Source organism: Lepisosteus platostomus, unplaced genomic scaffold, assembly GCF_059453375.1.
Source record: "Lepisosteus platostomus isolate fLepPlt1 unplaced genomic scaffold, fLepPlt1.hap1 Scaffold_80_H1, whole genome shotgun sequence".
Lineage (NCBI taxonomy): Eukaryota > Metazoa > Chordata > Actinopteri > Semionotiformes > Lepisosteidae > Lepisosteus > Lepisosteus platostomus.
Window position 1 is genome coordinate 200,522 of NW_028291692.1, and position 10,165 is coordinate 210,686.

Genomic DNA, 10,165 nt, shown 5'->3' on the forward strand with positions numbered 1-10,165 from the left:
GCTCCAGATGATCTTTTTCTTTTTTTTCCCTCGTACTCGAGGGTCATTTTCCTGTTCCACATGCGATTTCAACATTTTCCTTGGGAGATGTCAAGCCAGCAAGCCACTGCTGTGGTTCAGTGGCCAGCGTGGAGTTCAGTGGCCCTGTTGTACACAGAAAGCACATTGAGCTCCTTGGACATGAAAAGTTCCAGATAAAAGCCATTTGTCATCCTTTCTCTTGGTGTCGATGTTGCTATTGTATGTAAAGGTGGCAACTTGCTCAGCGAGCAGGCGGAGCACACACCGAATGCAGATGTGTCTGAGTGGTGTGTCCAAGTGGCTGCAAAAGGACAGCACTCCCGGGGCGCTGTGGCTTAGTTGGTTAAAGCGCCCGTCTAGTAAACAGGAGACCCTGGGTCTGAATCCCAGTGGATAACCGCCTACGGCTAGACTTAATTAAATGCAAGTATTCATTTCCTGTCTTTAACACGACTTGTTTTTCTTAAAATGGATGCAACTTGCAAAACATGAAATACAAACCTTGCTAATCAGCGCTAGCAGCTGGCAAAAAAAAAAGAAGTCAGCAATGTTTTTTTTCTTTAACCTTAACCCTGCTAATGGAGAAGAGTTAAACGACCGAGTCTATGCAGCTTAAACGGTGCGCACGTCGGGTTCTTAGCTGAAAGGGTGGTAAATCACGCTCACCCCAGTCCTTAATCTTTTAAAGAGGATACAAAATTGAACCTAGTCGCCACATCACATACATCCTGTTCAATGATAAAAAGGTAACATCTATCCTCGCTCCAGAGTAAATCTCACGTTGAGGGCATATTTTTTTTTCACTTTACCGTGAATCGGGCTCGGCTGCACAGAGGAGAGAGCAGAGCACTGAGGTCACGGGGACAGGGGAGTCACACGCTGGCGGTTTGAATACGCGGAAGATCACTGAGGGATCCACAGTATATGGACCCTCCGTGCGCAATCAGTCCGCACTCCGAACTCTGAATCCTGCCATCCGAGTTAAGATCTCGGCAGAACCTGAGGCGCAGTTCCTTCTTAAAACGTAATCTGGTGAGCATTTCTAGAATCGTACTTGTATAGATGCAGCCTTTAATGTGTTGCTAGGTTAAAATTGATGACTTCTTGTATTTCAGTAGGCAACTGCCCTCTTGATTTCAGATTGAATTTCTTTATTACAGGGGCGCTTTTATGATGACAGAGTCATGTTCAGGTACTTTGCTTGATGGAGGAAGCTCATTTCGGACTCTGTGATCTGCTCACCTGGAAAGGTCTGCTGTACTACTACAAGAGAGAAGTAGAGTCTGGAAGAAGGGACAATTTTATGATGCTTTGGAAGGTAGTTTTTTTTTTCTTTGAAATCGAAATGAATCAGAATATCAGAGCAAAAGACAAACTCTTGGTTTGGTTTAAAGAGATATGGTTTTAAAACAGACAAAATGTAGAAAACAGGTGTTTCTCACTTTTGGAAAAGAATGGACCGGGGGTATTTTACTAGTTGCAGTGCTGAGCTCACCGGGTTGCAGTCCTGCAGTGTTGCACCAGGGTCAGTGGTGCAATGGATAACACGTCTGACTACGGATCAGGAGATTGTAGGTTCGACTTCTGCCTGGCTCGGGTCGTTTTTAAACGCATCAGGCTACTCCCTAAGTATTGTAATCTATTAATTGTACTGTATTGTAATCGTACCCAGTAAGAGATTTCCTTCATGTAAATGAACTGCACCTGACAGCTTTAGAAAAACACCTGGGCTCAGTACGGTGCTGAGAGCTCAGCGTTGCTGTTGTTCTAATTAGCACGCACTGCATCGGCTATGAACCCGAACTTTTCAATTATTCAGATCAGTAAGTCAACACGTAGTCCACATGAAAGGTAGAAATATTCTCTTGTCTGTCTCTTGTTTGTATAGAACTGAATGTCCCTGACAATGTACTGTTAGTTTTAATTGAAGAACGGCATTTGTGTTCAAATATACCAGACAAGTTTACGTAACTGCTCATGCGACACTCAGTTGTAATTAGTCAAGAAATAAAGTCGAACAACAGCTGCGGGTTTGATTCTGAACGTATGAGATTGCAGCGCCTTTTACTTCCATTGACAAGTGATAGAGATTCGAAGAGAGATCCTTCAGACCAACAAGCAAACCCACGGCTATTTCGGTTTTCTATCTAGGCAACGTTGGTGTCTGCAATAGCATACATGAAAGCGTGATGCAATTTCTGTGGCTACATTTGTTGCACATCATGCACAGTAAGAGTGTTTCGAACACCAAATAAAAAGTCAACAATTAGCGATCACGCCTTCTCCTCAGTTAACCCACTGAAACCCTTGCTGTTAACAGTTCTTTAATGCGTGCTTTACGAGCACCTACATATCGTGTCGGTTCTTTCAGCTTTATTCATTAGGTTTTCAAAGGCATAAGTAGAGCACCAGAGGTGCGAACGCAGAATGTGTGGTAATCTGAAGAACTGCTTTCCATGGCAGCGGGTCCAAGCGATTTAGCATTTTTATAGTACCGGGAAAGGAGAAGCGGCACTTTGCCTTTGCCGCGCAGGCACAAGGCGACGTGCGGCAGACGCCGGAGTCCGCAAGTTCCGAACCTGCGCGGGGAAGCCCCAACGCATTTCGAGTCCATCGCCTTAACCACTCGGCCATGACAAAAGCGAGCTCGCTGCCGCCGCATTCCTCCTATAATCTAACACGGAGTGTCGAAGCAGTAATTTACGTCATCCTACCACTGCAACACGGGGAATAGAGAGAAATGAGCACACGCTACGAATCGTCTCAATCACTCCCTAGAGTCGTAAGGCGCATTGAAGGGTGCACCCCCATCATTAATCGTTGCGCCTCTGAAAGGAAAGCTCTTGGGCAGTCTTTGAAACAGCTCGGATGAAACACTTGATTGCTTCCATGTGCATCTGGAGCCCACCCAGTGGGCAAAAGACGTATAATATACGTCTATTAAACGCATACCTTATACGTCTAAATGTGGTCTACAATTCGTCTAGAATGAAATTCTAATATACGTCTAAAGTTATACGTCAATTATACGTCTATGTTTAGACGTTCATTATACATAAATGGTTGGAGTTCTATTATACGGATAAATTTAGAGGACTATTATACATATATGGTTGGAGTTCCGGATAACTTTAGAGGTCTATTATACGGATAACTTTAGAGGACTATTATACGTATATGGTTAGAGGTCTATTATACGTATAACTTTAGAGGTCTATTATACGTATATGGTTAGAGGTCTATTATACGTATAACTTTAGAGGTCTATTATACGTATATGGGTAGAGGTCTATTATACATCAAAGATAGATTTTATAGGTGTAGAAACAAGTAAACCAAGCCAATGATTAGATTTAGAAATGTATTCTGAAAATACACATTCACACCTGAAACATATGTATTTCAAATTATACATTGTATACAATCAATCAACAATCAACATATGGGCGACTATACGGCACTCTGCACAGTGTACGAAGTAAATTATTTTCGCAGTAATTAATTTACACGTGTATAATAAATATAGTAAATATAATTAATTACTGCGAAAATAATTTACTTCGTACACTGTGCAGAGTGCTGTATACTCCTAGTGTTAGATGTGTTTTCGACGTTATATATGCGTTTATTAATGTTTATTTCACAGTGTCGTGCACCTTTTCATTGCTCTCGCTTTCAGAGCCTCCGCACGGCACACGACTCGACATCAGGAAGCACATTGAAGTGAAAGCAGGGAGCGCTGCGACATGCACTGTGCAGATCCCGCCACACTAAGAGGTGAGTGGGTCTGTTCGATGCACAAAGAACGCTTTGATAAGCGTCAAAGGCAAATCATTCCGAGTTGGTCGTTTGTGTTTTCCGTTCAGACGCGAAATGCTGAAATGATCTCTCGGCTCCTCGGTTGTCATTTCTGCTCCGTAAAGGAATCACAGCACGAGTCGGCTTCCAGCACGGTGGGTCGGGACACGATGCCGGGGGTCGGAGAGAGTGATGTCTTCCTCGTTAGTATAGGACCTGTCACCTGTCCCCACCTGTCACGCGGGAGACCGGGGTACATCAGGACGCGCATTGAAGTGAAAGCAGGATGCGCTGCGACATGCACTGTGCAGATCCCGCCACACTAAGAGGTGAGTGGGTCTGTTCGATAACAGCACTAGGCGAATCCCCAATCCCCTTTTGTGCGTGGCGACAGAAGAAGTCTGGTCTGTTTCCGCCCGGTTTCGATCCGGTTATCTTTCGCGTGTGAGGCGAACGTGATAACCACTACACTACGGAAACTGTGGTCAGATGTGCCCAGCGGCCCAGCGCTGAGCTTCGCCAATGCGATTCAGCTGCTTCCAGTGCCTTTATTGGGGTGCGCTGATGGACCGTGCTCTCTCTCCAGAGACCAGCACGCCTGTCATGGACGGAGCAGGAAAGACGGCGCCACATTCTACAGCCCTCTCCACGCAATCGACGAAATCGGGCTACTGAAGTGGAGAAAATCGCCTCTCCAGAAAGTGCAAATATCATCTTGGAGAGTATAAATCCTATTGCCGAAGGTCAGCCCTGTCTACCAGAGTGACCCTCCCACCTCCTGCAGCGATGGTCAGCTCGTCTCACACGCGAGAAGTTTCGGCTGGAAACAAGCGCCCCCTCTTCTCGCACGTTTTGCACGTTGAGTAGTTTTAATGCGGCTCCTTCGTACACAGTGCTGATCTTTTGGAAAGCAGGAGGCAAAATTGACACGTTCCCATACCGGGAGTCGAACCCGGGCCGCCTGGGTGAAAACCAGGAATCCTAACCGCTAGACCATATGGGAGTGCACAACCCTGCTGTTCCGGGCATCATGCAAGCAAACTACATAAATATGAGAAAACACGCAAGAGAGTTGTCACTCAGAGTGTCGAAGGGTCGATGTATAGTGGGGCTCAGTTGAAATGCAACGTCAGGACTTTCCCGAATTATGTCACACGAAGAGAGCACAGCCTTTTCCGCCCTGCCACGTGTGTATCGGTAACTCGCCGTGATCGTATAGTGGTCAGTACTTTGCGTTGTGGCCGCAACAACCCCGGTTCGAATCTGGGTCACGGCAGAATAGGGGCGTCTGCTTTTACTACTTGCACGAATGAAGGCAAAAAAAAGCCAATTGATGTGAACGAACGGCGCTTTACAGAGGAGTACTGCCTGACTGGATCGTTGATGAACGACAGAGACCACTCCGACCTCTTCTCGGGTTTCTTCAATGACTTACTAAGGATCTTCTTCACATTCGCCCATGCAGGGGAAGCCAGTTACACCAAAGCAAACGCAGGAAAGTGCAATTCAAGCAGAGACCAGGAGGGACTTGTTTACACCGAGAGTGGTCGGAGAATGGAACAATGCGCCCAGCCCTGTTGCTGGAGCCGATTCTTGATGAGATCTTGGGCTCACTAAGAAGCCCCCGCTGGATGCTAATCTTTCTGTTGTTCTTGCAGGTCCTGCGCTGCTTTTGAGCCGACAGAGCTCGTCCTGATCTGTCGGAACAGCCCAATTGCAAATGATCGGCTCCGCATACAGAAGGAACGTGCGTTTGGTACAAGAGTGCATGAAGGCACCGGAAATACATTGGGAACAAATGACCGGTCGCTCAATACCTCTGTGAAGTACAGGGGCGTGCAAAACGAGGCTGTTTCCGCCCGGTCTCGAACCGGGGACCTTTCGCGTGTTAGGCGAACGTGATAGCCGCTACACCACGGAAACCTGCAGGGACTGCTGCTGGTGTCTCGCTTGCGTTTCGGGCTGAGAAAGGGACGCGTCACTTTAGGCAGGGGGCGCTGGAGAGAGGAACAAAGGGCGCGATGAAACAAAACACCGAAACCCGGGATCTTTAGATCTTCAGTCTAACGCTCTCCCAGCTGAGCTATTTCGGCGGTGCACAGAGCCCACAGCCACCTGCTCCAGCCTTCCTGTGTTGCGGCATGAGCGCACCAAGAGTAGCGGGAGAGTGTTGCAGGAACGTCACTCAGAAGGAAAGCCACCCAGGTGCGCCCTCTGAGCTCTGTCCAGCGCATCTTCCTCGCATGGACTCCTGCCTGCGACGGGCAGGAAACAATTAGCAAGAACAGAACAACACCCCATGGGTGTCTCATGACCACACCTTAGGTTGTGACACGTGCAGGTGTGAGGGGTTGCCGGGCTACTTTGGAGCAGAGCTTGGGCGGAGGGAGGGCGGGAAAGCAGACAAAGAGGTGACACCTCAAGGTCTGCACGATCACAGCTCTCCGCCGCCCCAGGCTTCCGCTCGATAAGCTGCTGGACACACCCGCCCCTCCTCACACAGACCGTGGAAAAGCCCCCGAGTCGGAGGGCTCTCTCTTCCTCCCAGGAGCTCTTGGACACGACGCACAGACAGGGTGTGGGGAGCCGCCGCCTGCAAACACGGCTCCAGGCAGGACTCCACTCCGTAGGAGCCGCAGAGCAGAGGAGATGGGGGCAGCTTAGCTCCTGTGCAGAGACCTGAGCTGCTGTTGCTGCAGACGCTGTCTTTTCTGCACTCGGGGTAGGAGTGAATGTTGAGTTGCCCTTAGAAATGAAGCAGAGTACTTCAACGGCACGGGTGTGTGTGTGTGCGTGCGCCCTGGTGATTCTGGGAGAGAGATCGAACCTGGGCTAAAAGAGAGGAGGCTTAGCCCTCTTCCATTTGCTACTTCAAAGTTGTACAACCCATTTGTATCTGCTAGGCGGCGCAGTTTATCGTGCACAAAGAACGCTTTGAAAAGCGTCCAAAGCAAGTCATTCCGAGTTGGTCGTTTGTGTTTTCCGTTCAGACGCGAAATGCTGAAATGATCTCTCGGCTCCTCGGTTGTCATTTCTGCTCCGTAAAGGAATCACAGCACGCGTCGCCTTCCAGCACGCTGGGTCGGGACACGATGCCGGGGGTCGGAGCGTGTGATGTCTTCCTCGTTAGTATAGTGGCAAGTATCCCCGCATGTCACGCGGGAGACCGGGTTCAATTCCCTGACGGGGAGTAGCTTTTCTTTTACCTCCTTAGAGAAAGGACTGCCTTTCACTTCTCTGTTTTCTAACACAGCGTCGTGCACCTTTTCATTGCTCTCGCTTTCAGAGCCTCCGCACGGCACACGACTCGACATCAGGAAGCACATTGAAGTGAAAGCAGGGAGCGCTGCGACATGCACTGTGCAGATCCCGCCACACTAAGAGGTGAGTGGGTCTGTTCGATGCACAAAGAACGCTTTGATAAGCGTCAAAGGCAAATCATTCCGAGTTGGTCGTTTGTGTTTTCCGTTCAGACGCGAAATGCTGAAATGATCTCTCGGCTCCTCGGTTGTCATTTCTGCTCCGTAAAGGAATCACAGCACGAGTCGGCTTCCAGCACGGTGGGTCGGGACACGATGCCGGGGGTCGGAGAGAGTGATGTCTTCCTCGTTAGTATAGGACCTGTCACGTGGACCTGTCACCTGTCCCCACCTGTCACGCGGGAGACCGGGGTACATCAGGACGCGCATTGAAGTGAAAGCAGGATGCGCTGCGACATGCACTGTGCAGATCCCGCCACACTAAGAGGTGAGTGGGTCTGTTCGATCACAGCACTAGGCGAATCCCCAATCCCCTTTTGTGCGTGGCGACAGAAGAAGTCTGGTCTGTTTCCGCCCGGTTTCGATCCAGGGATCTTTCGCGTGTGAGGCGAACGTGATAACCACTACACTACGGAAACTGTGGTCAGATGTGCCCAGCGGCCCAGCGCTGAGCTTCGCCAATGCGATTCAGCTGCTTCCAGTGCCTTTATTGGGGTGCGCTGATGGACCGTGCTCTCTCTCCAGAGACCAGCACGCCTGTCATGGACGGAGCAGGAAAGACGGCGCCACATTCTACAGCCCTCTCCACGCAATCGACGAAATCGGGCTACTGAAGTGGAGAAAATCGCCTCTCCAGAAAGTGCAAATATCATCTTGGAGAGTATAAATCCTATTGCCGAAGGTCAGCCCTGTCTACCAGTGTGACCCTCCCACCTCCTGCAGCGATGGTCAGCTCGTCTCACACGCGAGAAGTTTCGGCTGGAAACAAGCGCCCCCTCTTCTCGCACGTTTTGCACGTTGAGTAGTTTTAATGCGGCTCCTTCGTACACAGTGCTGATCTTTTGGAAAGCAGGAGGCAAAATTGACACGTTCCCATACCGGGAGTCGAACCCGGGCGAAAACCAGGAATCCTAACCGCTAGACCATATGGGAGTGCACAACCCTGCTGTTCCGGGCATCATGCAAGCAAACTACATAAATATGAGAAAACACGCAAGAGAGTTGTCACTCAGAGTGTCGAAGGGTCGATGTATACTGGGGCTCAGTTGAAATGCAACGTCAGGACTTTCCCGAATTATGTCACACGAAGAGAGCACAGCCTTTTCCGCCCTGCCACGTGTGTATCGGTAACTCGCCGTGATCGTATAGTGGTCAGTACTTTGCGTTGTGGCCGCAACAACCCCGGTTCGAATCCGGGTCACGGCAGAATAGGGGCGTCTGCTTTTACTACTTGCACGAATGAAGGCAAAAAAAAGCCAATTGATGTGAACGAACGGCGCTTTACAGAGGAGTACTGCCTGACTGGATCGTTGATGAACGACAGAGACCACTCCGACCTCTTCTCGGGTTTCTTCAATGACTTACTAAGGATCTTCTTCACATTCGCCCATGCAGGGGAAGCCAGTTACACCAAAGCAAACGCAGGAAAGTGCAATTCAAGCAGAGACCAGGAGGGACTTGTTTACACCGAGAGTGGTTGGAGAATGGAACAATGCGCCCAGCCCTGTTGCTGGAGCCGATTCTTGATGAGATCTTGGGCTCACTAAGAAGCCCCCGCTGGATGCTAATCTTTCTGTTGTTCTTGCAGGTCCTGCGCTGCTTTTGAGCCGACAGAGCTCGTCCTGATCTGTCGGCACAGCCCAATTGCAAATGATCGGCTCCGCATACAGAAGGAACGTGCGTTTGGTACAAGAGTGCATGAAGGCACCGGAAATACATTGGGAACAAATGACCGGTCGCTCAATACCTCTGTGAAGTACAGGAGCGTGCAAAACGAGGCTGTTTCCGCCCGGTCTCGAACCGGGGACCTTTCACGTGTTAGGCAAACGTGATAGCCGCTACACCACGGAAACCTGCAGGGATTGCTGCTGGTGTCTCGCTTGCGTTTCGGGCTGAGAAAGGGACACGTCACTTTAGGCAGGGGGCGCTGGAGAGAGGAACAAAGGGCGCGATGAAACAAAACACCGAAACCCGGGATCGAGCCAGGGACCTTTAGAACATACTCTCACGAATCGTTAGAATACGTGCGTTTGATCATCAATTGCGTAACAACCACATTCGTTCGACTTGAGCCATCAAGCTCATAGTTTTCAAATCTTGAAAGCTGTCATTGAGCACATCATAGTGTGCAGTACGCTCCGTAACTTGCGCACTTCAACAGAAAGAAGAGCAGACAGCTCCATAAATATGCGAGGCGCAGAGAGTGCAAGGCGAGCCGCACACGTTTCGGTGGCTGAGAGAGGGCAGTTTTTGCTTCTGCATTTCCCAAGTAAGGACGCATGACAACAAGCGATCGCGGTGCTCATTTACGACATAGTGGTGATGAGTTTTCAGTACGTGTTCTTTTGAACGAGCAATGAGGTTGCTGCCTTGGACAGCTGACTGCACGCTCTCATTGTGCCACGTGATGAGTATTCACCAGGCTCGTTCAGTCATTAGTCACATTCCATCGTTTGCCATAAGCAGATGCTGCAAGGTGATGTGGATATCAGTTCCCAGTCTTGTGGACGAGGACAAAAAGAACACACAAGGGCTCATCCGCGAGTTGAACCCAGGACCTCCCACACCCTAAGCGAGAATCATACCCCTTAACCAATGAGCCATGGCAGCACTTTCCATTTTATTCTGTCAGCGAGCTTGAGGACGGGGGAGAGGCGTCATTCGCTCGTCCAGTCAGACCTTCATCAATAAGTCAAGAAAGCCGCAATTACACGACTGCCTTGCAGACGAAGGGCAGTGAACTGCACCGGTAAGAGGGGAACAAGCGGCACTAGGCGACACCGAGGCATGAGCCCCAGCGAGGGGGGCTAGCTTGCATGGTACAGCGCTCGCTTTGCATGCGAGAGGTAGCAGGATCATTTCCCACG

The 10,165-nt window shown here is 49.7% G+C and overlaps 3 non-coding genes across 3 annotated transcripts; 1 reads left to right on the top strand and 2 right to left on the bottom strand.

The window, feature by feature from the left end:
* Window positions 1-4,750: 4,750 nt before the first annotated feature.
* On the bottom strand, window positions 4,751-4,822 carry trnae-uuc (transfer RNA glutamic acid (anticodon UUC)). Its single transcript has one exon. It is a non-coding gene; the product is annotated as a tRNA-Glu (tRNA).
* An 847-nt stretch (window positions 4,823-5,669) lies between these two features.
* trnav-aac (transfer RNA valine (anticodon AAC)) lies at window positions 5,670-5,742 on the bottom strand. The gene has a single exon. It is a non-coding gene; the product is annotated as a tRNA-Val (tRNA).
* A 2,690-nt stretch (window positions 5,743-8,432) lies between these two features.
* On the top strand, window positions 8,433-8,504 carry trnah-gug (transfer RNA histidin (anticodon GUG)). The gene has a single exon. It is a non-coding gene; the product is annotated as a tRNA-His (tRNA).
* The last annotated feature ends 1,661 nt before the right edge of the window (window positions 8,505-10,165 follow it).